The 20,750-nt window shown below is 37.6% G+C and overlaps 1 long non-coding RNA gene across 1 annotated transcript in view; it reads right to left on the bottom strand.

Annotated features, from left to right (window-relative positions):
• LOC138403209 (uncharacterized) overlaps positions 1-20,750 on the bottom strand; it is a 394,515-nt gene that overhangs the window by 219,059 nt on the left and 154,706 nt on the right. Inside the window, exon 3 of the long non-coding RNA XR_011237494.1 lies at positions 14,923-14,955. This is a non-coding gene — a long non-coding RNA (uncharacterized lncRNA). The remainder of the gene's footprint in view (positions 1-14,922; positions 14,956-20,750) is intronic.

The raw sequence follows: 20,750 nt of genomic DNA, 5'->3' as shown, positions 1-20,750 counted from the left end.
TCACGATGTTTCCCTAAGTGACATTTGATTGTTTTAAAAACGCACATAACTCCGAAAAGTTAGTGGCGCGTGCCCGGGATTGGAACCCCCGACCTCCCTAAAAGAAGGCGGACGTCTTAACCACTAGGCTATCACCCCTTACGAATTCTTTATTACTAAATTATTAATTACTAGCTGCCCCGGCGAACTTCGTACCGCCTAACAGTCGATTCTTTTTCAGGCAATTTTTTAAAATTTTCTCCCCGTAACCATCCACGTACTTAAGGAATATTATAAAAAAAGAATTAGCGAAATCGGTTTAGCGGTTCTCGAGACTTGCGATGACAAACACATTTGGGGATTCATTTTTATATTAGGTTTAGATAAATTAATGCGAGTGTGTCCGTATTTGATTGAAGGACAAACCAACAGGTTCGTCGGACTTCCGACGGAGCAACGGATCGACGTGATTTTTTGCATGGATTCTTACCTATAGTTGGAAGAGTGACTTATGCTATTTTTAAATAGTTCCCATAAGATTTTTAAAAATCTAAATCCACGCGGACGAAGTCGTGGGCATCAGTTCCTTGGCTATTTTTAGCAAATGAATCGTAATGTAAACAATTATGTAAGTAAAACTATCAAGTAAATTAAAATGTAAGGCAGGTCTGTTGTCTTGAACTTGTACTGACGTAATCACGTCACTTATTTTTAAACGTTCTATTAAACTTAATAACATACTTAACCCATCTCATTTGAGCACGAATCTCCTCCGTTTTTTTAAAGAATATTAGACATGTTAAATGACTAATATTCCCCTTTCCTCTCCAACTAAGCGTGAAGCTTGTGCTAGAAGTAGGTGCGACAATAGTGCAACGGGCGGGGTTTGAGCCGTCGACCTTTCGGTGTTCAGTCCACTCCTTTACCAGTTGAGCTATTGAGGCTCTGAGGTTCTGTTTGTTTGGTTGTGTGTGTGAGCCACAGATTGGTTGTGTTGTGCCATATAGGTATAAATACCTAGTTGCTCGTGGCACGCTGGCCAAGTGCAGATTGGCAGACTTCACATATCTTTGTTATGAACATGATGGAGAACTCTCAGGCATGCAGGTTCCCTCATGATGTTTTCCTTCGCCGATAAAGCAAGTGATATTTAATTAGCCTACTTAACAAGCACATAACTCTGAATAGTTAGAGGTAAACGCACCTAATTATGATAAGTTACAGGTGCGTGCCCGGGATCGAACCCCCGACCTCCGATTAGGAGGTGGACGTCCTAACCACTAGGCTATCACACCTTATAACCCACCTACATTTTCCTAATTACAAAACAAATGAATGCACAAAACAACCCATTTTTCTAAGAACTCGCAAGTCACTTTAATTTATTGAGAGCTATATTCATATTCGCCGGTTTTTCCGCTTCTCGGCCAACTTCCCGAGATGGCGTGGATTCTGCTACTGTTTCGACCTTTGTACCTGTCTATTGTACGCCAGTATAGCTTCTACTGCGACCTGTGCCTCTTGATACTTTAAACTTTGAGCCATACAGGGCCTATTAAAATGTCACAAAAAGATATTTTTTCGCACTTAAATTTTCCTCAATAATGTGACAAAAGTTAAGATACCTACCTAGTTTAAAGATAGATAGAAAATATTATTGTACACAAAACACTAAAAAAAACCAACTCTAAACAAAGAAACTAAAAACAATTGTAAGTATGCAAAGGCGACCTTATTGCTCCAAACCTACCTATTGATCAATTATCGTGAGAGTATTTTAGAGATAAAATTAGTACATAAGGTAACTTTAAAATAAGAAGTAATAATTATTATAAAGCAAGTTCAAAATATGTTAGATACAAAAAGAAGATGAAAAAGATGGTGATAGAAACCTATCTACTAATAATAGTAATTCAAGTAGGTAATTAAATAGTACCTATAAGCTACTATGTAGGTTCCTAGGTACATACCTAGTTTTTGTATGCTCATTTACTCATTCAAAAAGGTAAGGGGAAGTACCTAGCTGGAAGCGGAAGGCTAAGGACTGAATCTGGTAGCGCTCTGACGAGAAGACGAGCAATGGACTTCTTTCTACAGCCGAATAGGATGATGATTATGAAGCATGAGATATTTTGGTACCTACAGATTGATTATCCTACACTTAGGTAACTATTCCTGCAGGTTATAGAATGAATAAAAAAAATCCGATTTAAGGAAAATGCTATTTTCCAGAACGTAAGGAGCAATGTATCAAAACTGACGTGTCGATTTATATGCCCTGAGTTCACCCCCAGTTCGGTTGCAGCGAAAAATGAGCGCATTCGTAGCAAGCTAAACGGGTAATGTCTCCCGTTATTATCATAATAAAATGCACAACACAAACCTGAACAAAAATATTTACGGAGACTGCAATTTTACGCATATACGTTACTTTTGTCTTTTAAATAAAAGAGTAGTACAAAAATCCGTACATTTAAAAACAAAAACTAAATCCATTGTTAAGGTTTATAGAAACAAACTTGGCAAGAAGGCAAAGCTTGCATTGAATAAAAAAAATACGGCTGTACCTAACGGAGATACTCAGGCAGATTGAATAATTAACTAATTTGTCATTTTAATGTCACATACCATCACGTAGCAATTGAGCGACGAATGAAATAAAAACGTAAGTATAAAAATTTAATCCAAGTTAAGTGTATCGTAAAAACTACAAGTCGGCATAACTCATGCGCCTTTGCCTTTTGTGCTTCGAAAAATAAAATGGAGGGTTTTAAAAAAAGAACATTAGTTTGCGCGACGGATCAGTCATCCCCGTATCTTGGCGGGCGACACGTCTTGGCCTTGCATTGAATGTGCCTTAGCACGGCCATGGTTCTTGAGTCTTGACACGTGAACTAATGACGATTTGATTCCAAGCTTTGAATTGAGGAAATATTGTGCTCATCAATAAGCTGAGGCTGTGGACATGCCTGAATGGTTTAGGTACGAAAAATATTTAACCGTAGAATGACTAAGAAGTTTTAAGAATGTACTTAGTTGTGGGTAGGTAGGTACTAAGTACGAGTAATACCTACTCATTACTCATCTCATAATAATACAATGAGCTTTTCTAATTATTTATTTTTAATTGAATACTAGCAACCAGCCATGCCTTCGCTCCCGTGGGAATTTCGAAAAATTTAGCCTTATTCCTTATCTAGTATCATTAAAAAGGGAACGTCTGCGCAAAGTTCCTTCTTTCTAGGTACAAGAATTTAGGCTGGGCTGACCTTGACGACTCAATTAGAGAGTGAGATAGGACTCCTCCTTTTATATGTATTTACTAGCTTATGCTTGCGACTTCGTCCGTGTGGACTACTTACATTTCAAACCCTCATTTAATCCACTTAGGGATACAATTTCGAAACATCCTTTCTTATTGGGTATCTACTCTTTACAAAGAACCCACATTCCTAATTTCATGTCTCTAGGACCAGCGGTTCAGGCTGTAGGTACGTTGATATATAAGTCAGTCAGGACTTTAAATTTTAGATAGACAGAAGTTGCTTTATTGAAATTCAATTATTATTCTTATTAAATTACTCTGTTTATTATTAAATTATTCTGTTTAAGCATGGAGCCTTAACTATAATAATCAGATAACCTGATTACCTAAAAATGCCTACAATCGGCTTATTTGTACCTCAAAAGATGCAAATCCTTGACATAAAACCTAAAAAAAATATAAAAATCAATGCGTGCATTGATCACGCCGCTTACGTTAACGTCTCAAGTTGGGGCCATCAACAAAACCACCCACCGTCCATCAGATCGTCCAGTCATCATTAATACTGACTGACTGACTCTCAACTCATTAGCCGAAGGGCTTAAGACGTCCCGACACTTAATCATTTGAACAAAGCACTACCTACTCGCGAGGAGCCGAAAGCATCATTCTTCTTCAGGAATGCACAGGAGTGGTGTAAATTATGAGTGACAGCGATTTTATAATAATACTTACAGATGTTCTATTTCACGAAGACTGTTTGGCTATGTTTGTGTGAGTGCAAACGTACACATTGTTATAGCGCGCGTGGCGCACAGTTTCGACCGGAATAGGTATACAGTTTACATTACGCACACAAATGCATTAAAGCTGTGTAAAGTTCAAGTTCAACTCTGCGTAAGTATTTCATTTAGATGAACTGGAAAAAAGGATACTAAATGACAGACTCAGGGTTCAGATATAACTTTTGTTGCACACGTCTATATTTATTGCAAATTCTTATGTATAGTATAATACTTGATCCATATAAAAAAGCAGAACCTAGTAAAAAAGTAAATCTATGAATCGACTATTAGGTATGCCGAAATAGTCAAATACATAGTATTTTAAATTGCAAGTGTCACAGCTATGGTCTTATTTATACTTAGATGGCCCGTGTCCAACAACCAGTTAAGATCGTACAATTATTAATTGAAAGAAATGTAAAATTCACCATTAAAATATGATTTCAAAGATTCTATATAAAACAACCCTAAGTCACTAATTTGAACATTTGACTATATTATTTTTTAATCATCCCTTAAAAATAAGTGGCTCAAGAAAAATCTCTTATACCTAAGTACTAGTATTATATTACCCTCATATGGAAATTGTTTGATTCTTTTCACTTAGGCCAAAAGTAAAACACGACCAGAAAGTCACACTAGGCATGAAGTTTACCTCTTTGTATAGCATATCTTTGAAATATTTATATCCTTTACGTGAATATAGGTACTACAGACGGTAAAAGTTAAATAAAGAACACTAGCTTATGCTCGCAACTTAGTCCACGTGGACTAGGTACATAAATTTCAAACCCCCATTTAACCCACCTAGGGGTGGAATTTCAAAAAATCCTTTCTTGGTGGATACCTACTCTTTACAAAGAACATAAACTCCAAATTTCATGCCTCTGCGGTTTATGCTGTGCGTTGACATAAGTCAGTTAGTTAGTCAGGACTTTCAATTTTATATAATATACTTACACAGTTTTTTTTTCTTTTCAATGGATATTTTTGATCTGCTTGAAAATAAGTAGCTTCATTGAAGAGCCGTATTTTAATTTTCATAGAGTCATATAGAGAGAGAGAGTCATATACTCGAAAAACTACTGATAAATTTTTGACAATTTCTTTAAAACATTTTAAACCGTAGCACGGTCCATACTCTTGGTGGATGAAATACATCAATCTATAGAAATGCAAGCAACCACAAAATCGTGAATCGAAATTCCCAGTGAACTAACACGTCCGCGCTATGGCAAGCTGTTTAATTACCATAATTAATTAGATCCCGCGGTGTAGACGTGCACAGAATGGAGGATTGATGCGGGTAACATATCGACGCCATTAGGTGACGAGTATCGCGTCGTATAGCGTATATTTTTTAAAAGGCCGTCATTAGGAAGTGAGGAGTTAGAGGTTTTTGTTCGTCGGATATCATACCGCGCGCGATCAATCATCCTAACGCACTGTAACTCATACTGCGGCCCGTGTTTTGTTCCTGAACCGTTACGAATTGTACATGCCTAATACGTCGATACGCATACCAAACACATTTTATGACTGTATGTATTGCTAAGGTATTTAACCGACTTTAAAACAATAGAAGGTCCTCAATTTGGTGTGTTTTTATCTTGTTTTGGAATGTTACTTCCATTAAGTAGGTACTCCTTTATGAGACCGCTGCGAAACTGGCAGGGGTTTGGAATTTTATAATTTCTAAATTTCTGGTCTGGTCTGGTGGGAGGCTTCGGCCGTGGCTAGTTACCACCCTACCGGCAAAGCCGTGCCGCCAAGCGATTTAGCGTTCCGGTACGATGCCGTGTAGAAACCAAAGGGGTACAGGTTTAATAAAAACTGCCATATCCCTTCCAGGTTATTCCGCTATCATCTTAGACTGCATCATCACTTACCATCAGGTGAGATTGCAGTCAAGGGTTGTATCGGAATTTAAAAAAAAATATTTTCAAAAATCTCCGTTATCACAGCTCAAGGATTTGAGTTCAAAAAGTTGGAGTTTGGAGTGCGCTGTATACAAATAAGGTTCTTATCGGAATCTTACAAATTACAGATATTTATAATTATGTAATTCGTAGAGCGTGTCTAAAAAATTTCAACGAGTTTGATTGGTAGATACCTACTTAAATATTCAAATTACGATCTACGAGTCGCTTCATTTGCATGAACGAAAATACCTATTCCTTATCTTCTAAAAAAAATACCTACTCCTCTTCTATTAGCTCTTATTGTATGTAAATTCGAGTATATACCTACTAGTATATTCCGCGATAAAATGTAGACTATGTCCGTCTTCAGTCCAAGATAAGCTATGGGATGTCTTTGGTCATGATGGCCAGTTCAGTAGTTGATCTGTAAAAAGAAAAAAACCGGCCAAGTGCGAGTCAGGCTCGCGCACCGAAGGTTCCGTACTACAGTCGTATTTTTTTAGACATTTTGCACGATCAAAAACTATGATGCTAAAAAATTAATAAAAATCTGTTTTCGAATGCACATGTGAAGCCCTTTCATAATACCCCACTTGGTATTGTAATGTTACTTTGAAAATTGACAATACTAGTTCATGACCGCAATTTGTTTTTTGTGTGATGTAACCACAAATTCACGGTTTTCAGATTTTTCCCCTAATGTCTGCTATAAGACCTACCTACTTGCCAAATTTCATGATTCTAGGTCAACGGGAAGTACCCTGTAGGTTTCTTGACAGTCAGACACACAGACAGAGAGACAGACAACAAAGTGATCTTGTATGGATTCCATTTTTCCTTTTGAGGTACGGAACCCTGAAAAACAGACGGGCAGATACACTTTCGCATTTATATATTATTAGGTATTTTATCTTAACACTCGAATAATATTTCATCGAGATTTCAATGCACTCCCAACGCCAGACAAGGGAACAATCAATGAGTCAATTAGCAATCGCAACGGCTGGCGAGTGCACTGAGCTCACGTGTGCTACGCTACCCCTACTAATTATACGACTTTGATTATTGCGGCTAGTTTATATCATTAGGCTGGTGGAGCCAATTGAGTAGCGTATTCATGTATATGAGAGATACATACTAAGTAATCCATGGAAATATTAAAATACGAAAGGGTGCCCGTCTATCTACCTGTTTCCTGTTCACAGCTCCTCTACTAATGATCTTGAAGAGATGATGACTACTACTTAATCAAATCAGCAATTTTTTATCAAAACGTCAAAACGCTTGTTTAGTAAGGGAGCTTGTATGACGTGACGTCAGAAATGTTTGACGTAAGTAATTTGACATACTTTTTTACGCGGCAGAAAATAATGTAGGTACATAAGGTACATCGGCCTTTAGAATGACATTTCGGCTTTATAGAGTTGTCGCTGTCATTCATACCTATATGACGTTTTATCTCCTTCTAAAGATCGATGTATATTACTTTCTGCCACGTACTGTCACGTACGGTTAGCAAACTTAAAACTAATAGCGGACGTAAATTTTACGAAACGAAGACCCTTTATTTTATAGGTAGTTCCTAAGAAACAATTTATTTTTGACGTAGTCATCATTCCAATTGGCACGAAAAGTCCTAAACCTGCTTTTGTTTGATTTCATTGAGATTTCAATGCAATCACAGGTTATTCTCCTAATACAGCGAACAATCTTCGATTCGTTAGATACCTATCGTTAAGAAAATTCCCATGAGGAGCGTTAGATTTAAGTCTTAAGGCTTATAATTAAATGAAAGGTAAAATATACTGCGGTCTTTTTTCAGGTATCTACGAATTAAATTTAAATAGGGTAGGTAAACCCTTTTAAGTTAGATCAAACAATAGGTCTAATGAATATTAAAATCAAGGAGCGATAGGTAATAAACGATCATGGAAATAATGACTACTAATAATGAATACTGGTAACGGAAATTACAAGGTACGGCCAGTCATGTTCAAGGTACAGGGCGACACCGCCTGTGCCATTACTAAAAGTGCCTATTATTAGGTAGAATACCTAACATACAGTAGGTACATACTACATATATTGTATTTAAGCCTTGAGTTTGATTTTATTTACGCATTGATCTCAAAACTAACCATACCAGCCGAAATGAATAAATATGAATCAATCTATAGAACTCCCACACTCAACTAAAGAAATCCCACCGGATTTTTAATACTTACAACTAACCCTGAATCTACGTGGATAAAGTCACGGACATCATGTAGACATTTAGGAGAATAAAAAATCATTTGCATACTTAGTTTCAGCATTAGTTTCGACTATATCGCATCGAAGTCTTAAATCAAACATGGAACTGCTAATAAGTAGTAGAAATTGACCCCTCTTTGCTCACAATTCACCGTCCATTACCCATAGAATGTGTTTATTTAGGGTTCCGGCGTCCGCCCTGGCTCCTGCGGCTATAAAAATGACCGGATACCGTGGATAATAATGTACCTACATACGTAACATACATCGCGTAAATATTTTAGCAGGTTTTCCTTCCCAATTTTGCCTCCAGATTTTACCTAATCTATCTCTTGAGCCTGAATATACAAGGACTCCACTCTTGGGGTACTCGTACTCCATAAGGTAACTGATACAAATAAGGCCTACCTTATTTAAATAGTAGATTACAAAATAAATATAGGTGTGTATCAAAAAAACTTCAATAAATTAGTATTAGATGTTTATTAATATCAAATTAATGGAGTAAAACATTAGCAATATCTAATAAAATGAAGACAAAATCAACAATACAAAAACCTTAGCTAGTGGCCATAATAAGTTACATCTACCAAATAAGGCCTGTAAACTTTAAACTCATAAAATCTTGTTAAAAATCTATTTATTTAAAAAAATACTATTTTACAGCCTTTATTTACCTTTTATCTTTTGATAACTAAGCTTTTTATTACAGTAATTAAACATTTATAAACACAGATGGCTTGTCAGACTTAAGCTCTCATATTAACAATAATATGAATAAACTATTTAAAAAAATATTGTCACTCGTAATGAAATAAATAAAGCACACATTCTGTAAAAAAAACCGATTATTTTACCAAAAAAAATAAACAAAATATAGGCCTTATTAAATTGCACTGCTGTATACAAGGCACTAAACTGCCGCTGCAGGCTGCTAAGCTTTCTTCCGACCAAGTAGCACGTTTAGGAGCCTTTTTAGATTTAGTTATTCGTAGTACTTTGAGAGCTAGACATCAAAATGCGTATTAAAATGCGGGATTTATATTAAGGCCTAGGGTTACAATTAAGGCCTAGGGCCTTATTCGGTACCGTACCAGATAAAATATAAAGTTCCATAATTCGTTCCATTATTCAAAATGATGAAAATGAAAGCAATAATTATCTAATATAATGGCTAAGGTATTATAACTACTTATTAGTTTATATAAAATGTCAATATAAAACCTAATAACTTGCCTTGTTATTACGAAAATTTTATAGTGCGCCGCGGAAAACCCGACTTCCACAAAGAAGGTGTCGCAACAAGCTCAGGGAATAGGCGCAGGGCGCCTGAGCAGTTCGTACCTAATCATAGGGCCGTAGTATGTATGTGCGTGAAGAATCTTTTATGTTACATTTATTTAACCGGGTTTTCGGGAGAGTAGGCCTTTTTCGAGCATAGGCCTTATTTGTATCAAGTACCTTACTTAATATTATAAATGCGAAAGTGTGTATGTCTGTGTCTGCCTGTTTGTCTGTTAGCTCTTCACGGCCCATCCTTTAAGCGATTTTGACGAAATTTGGTACAGAGATAGCTTGCATCCCGGGGAAAGACATAGGCTTTTTATCCCGGAAAATCGAAGAGTTCCCTTGGAATTTTAAAAACCTAAATGCACGCGGAAGAAGTCGCGGCCATAATCTAGTGAGAAGACATAAAAACATTTAGCACATTTTCTTAGATACCTACCTATGGCAAACTTAATAATTTAACCTAGGATATCTTTAGGCGATTTGACTCTTTATGTGCTAGTGATCTATGAAAATTGAATGTAAATACCTAGAGAACATAGGTTGTCCTTCTTTGGCCCCTAAAAGCTTAAAAGGCTAAAAAGAAAAAACAATAGGTAAGCCCAAAGGTGAGTTATGTGTTTGACCTGAGTGTATGGCACTACTTAGCTAACTACTTAGGACTATTAGCTTGCCCCCGCCTGCCATTCATTTTCTATCATTTATGTTCATGAACTTATCATCAATTTCTATTTTATAGCTTATCCACGCGACTTCGTCCGCATAGACTACACAAATTTCAAACCCCTATTTTACCTTCTTAGGGGTTGAATTTTCAAAAATCCTTTCTTACCGGATGTCTACGTCATAATAGCTATGTGCATGCATTTCAGCCAAATCCATCCAATAGTTTGAACTGTGCGTTGATAGATCGGTCAGTCAGTCAGTTAGTCAGCTTTTTTTATGTAGGTATATAGATAATGGAAAAAAAGAAAAAAAAAACTTATTCCCGCGACTTCATCCGCGTGGACTACACAAATTTCAAACCTCTATTTTACCCCCTTTGGGATTGAATTTTCAAAAATCCTTTCATAGCGAATGTCTATGTCATAAGTAAAAGCTATCTGCATGCCAAATTTCAGCTCGAACCGTCCAGTATTTTGAGCTGTGCGTTGATAGATCAGTCATTCAGTCAGAAGAAGAAAAAGCTTGTTTTATTTCTTTTCAGTTACCAGTTACTATTTATTAGCAGTCGGGTTTTTTAGAGTGTAATACGTAATTTAATTAAATACGTATTTTTTTATTATTACAAATTCGTTTGGTCAGCAGATATACGGTACGTAGTAGGAAATGCGTAATAAGTTAGGGCGGACTAGGGGCGTTCCGGAAGCGTATTACTCGCCAGCGCGCGGAAATCGACAATATATTGCGATCGCCGGCCGCAGTATAAATAATGATCTGATAAGAAGCCGTACACACGAGTAGGTATTTATCTGCACTGTCTTGTAGAGCTGTTCAAATCGTAATTTTCATCTATTGAAAATTTAGGAGTTAGTGGTTTATGAGTTTCTTTATTCCAGACTAGCTGATGTCCGCGACTTCGTCCGCGTAGATTTAGGTTGTTAAAAATCCCGTGAGAACTCTTAGATTTTCCGGGATAAAAAGTAGCCAAAAGTAGTAAAAAGTAATAGTAGTATGTCACTCTCCAGGTCTTTAACTATACCTCTCCACGCAAAAAATCTCGTCAATCCGTTGCGCCGTTGTGACGTGATTAAAGGACAAACCAACAAACCAATAAACCAACAATCGAACACACTTTCGCATTTATAATAAGGGTACTATACCTACTGATTTAGAGATAGGTAAACTTATTATAGAATTTATCTTCTAAATACCTGAACAGATTTAGATGTATGGAGTATCTTTAGGTACCTACCTACCTATATGTAATTCTTTCCTCAACCCGAGTGACTCTGGTTGGAACTTTTTGAAAAAAAAAATCAATATGGCAGTCCTGTTTTTAATTTTTTAGGGTTCCGTACTTCAAAATGAAAAAGTTATAGGATCACTTTGTTGTCAATCGGTCTGTCTGTCCGTCGGTCCGTCGGGTCTATCAAGAAAACCCATAGGGTATTCCCGTTGACCTAGAATCATGAAATTTGGCAGGTAGGTCTTATAGCTCAAGTAAAGCAAAAAAATCCGAAAACCGTGAATTTGTGTTTACATCGCAAAAGAAATTAAAATGTGTTCACGAAAAAAAATACTAAATCACAATGGATTGTGCAGTCCGTCCTTGACTTGCAATGTTCTACATAAACGTTTTAGGTATATCTTGTGCGATGGTACGGAACCCTTCGTGTGCGAGTTCAACTCGCACCTGAATAGTTAATCATGTAATATAGTCCTTGTTCTGAGAATATATGTATAAGTCCCGTAAATTGCTAAAGCGCGTGACCGCCAGTTTTGTGACGTCAGCACTAGTCTGAAGTTTCGAGCTGATGGGATACTTTTACTTAAACATACCTACGTCAAATGACGTCATTTCGATGTTAATGAGACATGGTTCCAGCGCAATAGCAATTTGCGGGACTTAAAGGCAAAGTTACAGAGATACTCGTATTTCACGATGTTTACAGTAGTCTAATAATATGTGGGGTATCATTAGCCGGCAGCGATGGACCTCGACATTTATTTTACGGCATCCGGCTATAAAAGTGATCCACTGCCTGCATACTGCAGTGTTGGCCGCTGCCCGCCAATGTCGCATAGAGAATCTAGATGAGTCCCACGCCACAAGTCCATTATAAACACTGACCTCTACTAATACAAGTACGCTGGACCAGCCACAGCTGCCGAACTGTTTTTGAAGTATCTTGATTTTCACCATTTTGGCACTGATAGCAGCAGTAGATATACATAAGAAACATGTGAGCGTTCTTGGAACTAAATGTTAGTGATTTTTGGATACACGAGCTTCTACAATTTGAGTTACTCCTACTCATCTTATTAACCGACTTCAAAACAAGGAGGAGGAATGAGGTGCCATTGTGGAGTCCCATAAAAATATGAAGTCTAGACGATTCGCGCAGCTAAAGCTAATTGGCACCGGCACCAAAAAGTATTATTATGGAACTATATTAACTCTTGTATACATAATATATTCGGTAATAAATTAAATTATTTTTCAATTTTTAGTGTTTGTGTAACGAAGTCGGTTTTTATTTTTTTTGTAATTTTTTTTTATCATAGGATTAATTCAAGGATCTCAATCACATCCGTCTTAAAAAGCGCACTACTTATACATGCATACACAACTAAAGTGATTTATAAATCATGACTCAGAAAGTAAATTTTTGTTCGTAAAGGGCTTTACAGTTGAACGAAAAAATCAGTGCTGTCCAAATTAGAATATTCAAAAGTTGTAATAGACAAATCAAATAGAAAAACTATTGCTAGACCAGTCGGAAGAGCTATTTTTGATGTCAAACTTTTTGTCGTTTTCGCTATTTTCTTTAACATAATAGACACTTCCATTTTACGTTGTTCCGTGACACCTTCGCATGTCCCCACGGAAGTGATAAAGCTTTTTGGCAAAAAAGGCATTCGGGCGCTGATGGCTTGGAAACAAAGTGGGAATTTCTCACCATGCCCGATAATCTCGAGATGACCGAACGCAGTCATATAGTGGATTTTGTTACGCGAAGTGGAACGATAACTTTTACGACCTATAAAATGCAATACCTCATTTTTATGCGGACATTTCCATAAAAAATGTCTGAGTGATTTTTTTCTCATTTTTATCGGTCTTCCCTATTTTTAGAAACTATAATATTTCGAGTTTAAATATTTTAAACCGAGAGGTCCGAATTTCCGATTTTGAACCTTGAATGCACACATGCAGGCTTATGTATCTTCGTTACGTGAACGGTAAGAAGGTATGATGTGTCATGTGAGCACAGACCACCACCTTATAGCTGGACACCCACGATCGCCAAGCTTAGGCAGTTGCTTAGCATAAAAGTCGGTCCACGCCCGTTCGGTACCCTCATTTCGCACGTTGTCTTGACTTTTAAGTCCACCAATAACAACAAAGCATTCTCCCCTGTCCCCCGATTTTATTTTCATGCAAAACCCAGTATAAACGTACTCTTGAGGTTTAATTCTCTATGGATGTGCGTATACCTACCCTAATATTCCGCTACCATGCCGCAGAGAAGTACGAAAATTGGATTTATTTACCAACCCTGCTAACATTATCATCACTCATCACCATCCATAGCTAGTCCTATCCTGCTCACGGAACGGGCCGCCATTATTTGACAGCACGGTCATACTTACCAAAAGGTTTTATCAAAAGGTGCGTACATGCGTACCTAAACCCCATGTCAATATCTAGGTGTATAGTCTGTGTCTCTCTCTCTCTCTATGTAGTCTATATCACTACGCGTATGTATACGAATATTTCAAAAAACAATTTTATGAGTTTTGCCCCTCGAGTTTTATTTTTGATCTTAACTTCTTTAACACAATAGATCATCATGGACAAATCGAAAACCTGCAGCCAAAAAAAAGTTACAATGTCTGATTTTACTAACAAAAGACCTACGTAATACCTATCTAAGTAGGTATCTATCTATAAATTACAAAACACTCGACTATATTAAAACCAATCTACAAATTAAAGGTCTCTCGAACGACGAAATGTATTGACAAATGAACAGCGGGTAAAAAGGAAACGAATCTGATTCGCCGGAAATAGGGCATTGATTCAACGATTCAATTTGAATCATTCAATTGAGGATGACGATATTAAACCGACACGGTCGAGTATTAATAGCTGGTCTTGCTTGCTTAATCTAATGAGATAAATCTTCTTGTAGTCTTCTTAGGCTTCACCTTAATATCTTCTAATATCTTGCAGATTCTGACTATCTTCTATGATACTGATTCAGTTTGATATGTTGAGGAGACAAATTTTATTTTTCAGAATATCGTTCGGTTGGAGACTCTACCATGTCAAGAATTTTTTAACTTGCGCTTGGACCAATGGTAAGAATCACCACCTTTTTATAATAAGTAAGTAGGTACATATTCTTATAGCTACGTCTAATAATATAGAATAAGTTAGGCTACCTACTACGTATTCCATATACCTTCCTCTAAATCCCAAAATCTAAAGCCACGCGAACGAAAACGCGGGCATCGTCTAGTTGCAAAATCATTATTTTTAACTTTATGCTGTACCTATTCAATAGCAATAAAACTTGTAGGAATCAGTTGTGATTGTGATGTAAAGAACGTAGGTACTTCTGCAACTTTTAGTATTTATAACACTTGTATAGGTTTTGATTTGGACATAGGATTTGCTGTTTTGTGTTTCCACATTGCAAGTGACTTGTCGGAGCTAACTTCTGCAAGTTTTATTGCTAGTGGGCACAGTTTAAATACTCACATCCTTGTTTTGGTCCTCATTACGAAATCCATTCTGGAAAAGAAGGAAAATTTCTTTAATTATCAAAATATTGTGAAAGAAATTACAATTTTTAAAATAAAAATAATAATACAGAGATGCCTGACTAGCTGAAGTTCTTGAAAATATATTTTCAATGTTTTAGAACAAACCCTAGCTTTAAGTGATAAGCATCATTACAATAAATTAATTCCTGTTTAGTAAACAAGCAACCCAACGCTCGTATTTCATATGCAATTCTATTAGAAAATGATTTACTCATGGCCCACGCCACCCCACTTTCCCTGCAATTAGTTGTGTGCCGAACAATGTGCAGTGATTTTTAAATAATCACCCTAACGCCATCTGGCGCGATTCGCTAAGTAATATTGGTAATTGCTTGTCAATAGAGTTGTTCCAAAATTTAAATTCAGTGCAAGTTATTATTTTTTTCGATAGTAACCTGTACCCCAAGTCTTCGACAGTCTACGCTGCTTTATACATGAAAGTAATTACGGAAATCAGATAATGGAAAACTACTGACCTCTACTAATAAAAGTGGGTAAGTACGCTAGACTTACGATTGCCGACCTGTTTTCGAAACTACTTGATTTTGGCCAATTTGGCGCTGATAGCAACAGTGATAGCGTCATGTGAGGGTACCTACTCGGAACTTTTAAATTTCAGTGATGGGACATCTGACAACATACAACAAATAGACCATTTGAAACAAAACCGATAGGTAGACGTTGGCGTCCCAAGGTGCTGGAATGGCGACCTCACACCAGAAAGCACAGCGTTGGAAGACCTCCCACTAAGACGATATCAAACGAGTCCCACGGAGCCGTTGAATGCAGGCGACCCAAGAGCGTTGCGTGAGGAAGTCCCTACAAGATACCTATGCTCAGCAGATGGACGTCCATCAGTACCCCTATTAGAAATGCGTAAGTGTGTTTGTTTGTTAGTTTGTTGGTTTGTCCTTCAATCACGTCGCAACGGTGCAACGGATTGACGTGATTTTTTGCATGGGCATAGATAAAGACCTGGAGAGGACATAGGCTACTTTTTATCTCGGAAAATCAAAGAGTTCCCACGGGATTTTTAAAAAACCTCATTCCACGCGGGAAGTCGCGGGCATCAGCTAGTCGGTTAATAATTATGGTGATGAACAGACTAGGCAAAATGCAAAACTCAACTAATAAAAATTACAGGTAGAAACCTCTCCAATTTACTGAAAAAAAAAACAGGGATCTTAGAACAACAAATAGGTACGGGAACTTGTTACCGACGCGCCGCGAGCTGTAAACGTTCAACTATTGACCTCGTTAGTTGAACAAAACGCCCCGCGTGAAACAACCGCGTCACTTGACGTGCGCCTTTTGCTCTCCAAAATAACTCATCCCGCCTTTTCAGGAGGTGTCATTAAGGTTTGCTCGCTCCTGCTTTACTGTCGCGAGTCAAAGCGCTGCCCGCACATTCGCGACCAAAGCTGAAGCGACGTGATTCTCGGATGCATGACGTTGCACATGATTTTTCTTTAATGACCTTTAATAATATTGTCGCAGCATCGCAGAACTCACAGTTGAATTTTGACCTTAATTTTATTGTGTTAACTTTAAAACTTTATCATAATATTATGGGTATTCTACATGTTTGATTATTACGTGATCAGTCATTGATAAGTGTGTAACTAGAATCAAGGTAAATATTTCGCTTTATACCTGTTAGCTAAGTAAATTTTGGTGCTACCATGGTAAAACCAAATTTGCAGCACTAAGCATTTATAGTATATTTCGGAGAGTGTGCTGAAGAACTTTTCGACCTGGTTCCTCCTTCACCTTTCTACTATCGTCCGCAAGGCATCGCCAAGGTCTGCACCCGTACGTAGTCGAAATTCCACGGATACGTACTTATGAAGCGATTTGTCTCCTCATTTTTAATTGGAGCTAAGATTTGGAACACCCTTCCAGCATCAGTTTTCCCCTCCAATTATAATATGGGTACCCTCAAGTCAAGAGTGAATAGGCATCTTCTAGGTAATCGCGCTACATCTTAGGCTGCATCATCACATTACCACCAGATCTGATTGCAGCCAAGCGCTGGTCTATAATATTAATAAATAAAAAATCGTGCCATTTTCCTATCACATCACTTAAAAGTTCTAGCAATGGGCAGGATAAACTTGGAGAAATGATACCCCTAAGTGGAATGGCGACCTCGCCCTGAAAACACAGTGTTCGGGGATGGATAGATGACCAAAGCGTGTCTCACTTGTAGGGAACTGCTGGTCATAAGCTACACAAGACCGTGGTTTTTTTTATTCCATTACATTAGCCATTGACTGCGATGTCACTTGGTGGTAAGTGACAATGCAGTCTAAGATGGTAGCGGGCTAACTTGGCAGTTTTTATTATACCTCTAGATACTTATCGGTTCGGTTTTTATCGGTTTCTACACGGCATCGTACCGGAACGCCAAAAAGCTTGACAGCACAGCTTTGCCGGTAGGGTGGTAACTAGTCTCCCGTCAGGCTAGACCAGTGACAATTAAGAAATTATAAAATCCTAAATTGCTCCTGCCGGGGATCGACCTTGTGGCCTCCCATTTATAAGACCACAGCGCCCATATTACGCCAGGGAGGTCGTCATCTATGTGAGGTATGTGGAATTTTCTACAACTAAGTAGGTACCTATAACAAGCAGTCGCTGTCGAGACGACTTCTTTTTGCCGCGTCCACGTCCAGGCTTCAAGTCGACAAGATCTGGCATAAATCGTGCTAAAGTCGCACAGGTGTGGGCGAAGCTTAAGGCTAGGTTGTTTTTTTACCTCATTAAGAAAATGCTTTTCGCGATTAATGTTTGCGGCATTACGGTAAGTATTGCCGCAGTGGGGGATGACTGCGCTATCATTTGAGAATGGATGCTGTGAAATTGGAAAGAGTTTTGGAATGATTCCCATGACTTTTGAGGTCGTCGCGTTTATGATTTTAAACTTTTTAGAATCACCAGCGTTTTCGACGATCGCTTGAATAAGGAAATATTTTTCTTTTTTTACACTTTCGTTAACCATGTTTCTATCTACTCAATGAACTATGTTATCATCATCATCATCATTAACCCATTGCCGGTTCACTACTGGGCACGGGTCACCTCTCAGAATGAGTACAAGGGTTTTTCATTTTTGCATACTCTTGAATTATCTACAATATTACGAGTACCTATTAAAGTAAATCAATTAGACTGATTGAAAACTGTTCGTCAGTGTCGTAAAAATCTAATAGAGTCGATTAGTAAGTACTACCCGTGCGCGATAAGTTGAGACTCGCCTGGAATGCAACCCTCCGCCCGCTTGCCCTGTAACTTCCCCTCAAGCTCCCGTGTTGTACTGTAGACAACGCCATTTTTTTAACATCTTAGTCTCGTACTTGCTTACGTCACGCAACGACGACGCGCTCCGATTTTTGTCTACAGTACAACCACGCGTCTGTGGCGTCACCCCCCCCCCCCCCAGGTCTCAACTTATTGCGCACGAGTAGTACTGAAGAAAAACGTAGGACAATTGACCTAACCTATAAATAAACTAGGTATGCTTACCTATTCGGGAACCCTGAACATAGAGGCATTGCTTTATTTTATTACCAACACAACTGAATACCAATCTATTAAATCCGTAAAATAGTTAAGTCTGAAAATATAAAACCTACCTATATAGGTAGGTAATGTGGCTAATTCCGTTGTACACAAACTCTAAGCTAAACTAAAATGGTACGTCTAAATCTATTGCTATCCCTTTCATAATGTTGCTTGCGGGATAGGAAAGCACTAGATTTAGACCAGTTAATTTAGTTTAGTTTAGAGATTGTGTACTAGAGAATCGGCCCCAATGTATACTTACGAATAAAACTACGCCTACATTAAAACTGCAGGAATAAATAAATGTTTTCCCGACCAAAAATAAGCGCACATAATGAAGAGTCCTTATTATGGGGAAAATATTTCTTTCAAGAAAATATGTGGACAATAATTTTTGATTTTCCCCAGCCCTCCAGCGGGTGACCTCCGCTCTTTTAATTACTGCGGCCGGCGCGCCCGAGAAAATATTTAGCTGCGTCCGCACCCCGTAATTACTAATGAGCTTACATTTTCTGATATAGTTGCATAAAGAAATGGCAGAAATGTTAATAGTTAGAAAAAATGTGGAGAGAAATGTGAGTGCCTAATGAATCTGCAACAATGTCTTGTACCTATCTACTGAGTCCACACTGAGTGTTATGTTAGAGTTTGTAGGCTATTTACATAACGGCTTACAAAAACATGTTTTTTTTGTTCTAAAACAGATAGGTACAATAGAAACTATTGTAAGTTACAGTCATGTAACTTTTAATTATAATACACTTACAGCCGTACCTACTCAGAGTCGCTTGCGAGACAGAGCTATAGTATCTCTCACATAAATCTGTCTCGTTTTAACTCAATCTTAAGTAACGATTAGTGACTCTGAGTGCGGCTGTTAATATCTACAGTACCTACGTGATGAGTTTTTTTCACTTCATAGTTCATGGTTTGCGTGTAACCACTGGCAATTCGTCGTTATGTCAAATGAGCTTACATTTTCTGATATAGTTGCATAAAGAAATATCTCCTTAGTAGAAATGTTAATAGTTAGAAAAAATGTGGAGAGCAATGTGAGTGCCTAATGAATCTGCAACAATGTTTGTAGGCCGCTTACATACTTAACGGTTTACAAAAACATTTTTTCTTCTCTAAAACAGATACAAAAGTTTCTGTTTTAAGTTACATACCTACTTGTAACTTACGAGTATATTATATTTAACTAGCTGATGCCCGCGACTTAGTTTGCGTGGATATAGAATTTTTTTAATCCCGCGAAACTATCCAGAACGCCTTTATAATATTACTAAGTGTGATAGTCTAGTACACACGATAAGCTTTTTCACTTTATGGTTTGCGTGTTACACAACAAATTCTTCGTACTTACATACCTAATGTGTCTTCTAAAACAAAAATAAAAACTGGATTTTTTTTGAGCCCTAAGCTACCTTACTTTGTACCTTAAATTATAAGGAGGTACGAGTAGATACAAAATTGGTCCTAATAAATAATAAGTAATCTATCCTATTATAATATAAACACAAACCTTACTCGTTACCTCGAACATCCTAGATCTGAACATAGAAACATTATTTTTTTACATTTCGCAATACAATTTTTATTAATTTTTTTACATTTTTTACAAGCGCAAGGAGTAAGCAGCAGGCTATCTTCGCCGAGATGGCGACGGAAAAATAAGAGGAAGTAAGTACCTACTCCGGAGCAAATTAGAGAGCGCCTTCCGCAACAAGAGTGGACCCATTAACCGAGCCCATATTGTAGTATTATTTTTTCATCTGCCCAAGTTTACTGCTTTGCATCATTTCTGCTTTCGTTGTGATTACATTTTGCGTCTACGTAGAGACACAGTATAAAAAGAGGCACAGTAGTCCTACGCCTTTGATCTCCTGGTAAATGACGACCACGACGAACGATCCTTCAAGAGACGGCTTTAACTATAACTACCAGTAGGCCCGTTCGAGACGACTTCGTTGAACCTCTGTATCATAATCTTCGCTGTGTATTAGAGGTTTAAACAATTAATGCGACTTATGAAATTCAGTAGGTAAAATAGGTAGACATTTTAAATCCCGTGGAAACTCTTTGATTTTTCCGGGATAAAAAGCTTTGCTTTTGTCGGTATAGATTGATATCCTAACATTGCTTGTTTGGAACCACAAACGTGCCATACCTACTTACGAGTAATTTATCTAAGCCTGG

This window comes from Maniola hyperantus, chromosome 1 (genome assembly GCF_902806685.2).
Source record: "Maniola hyperantus chromosome 1, iAphHyp1.2, whole genome shotgun sequence".
In the NCBI taxonomy this organism is placed as follows: Eukaryota; Metazoa; Arthropoda; class Insecta; order Lepidoptera; family Nymphalidae; genus Maniola; species Maniola hyperantus.
The sequence above is the reverse complement of the archived record's forward strand: the minus strand, read 5'-3'. Positions and strand labels throughout refer to the sequence as shown.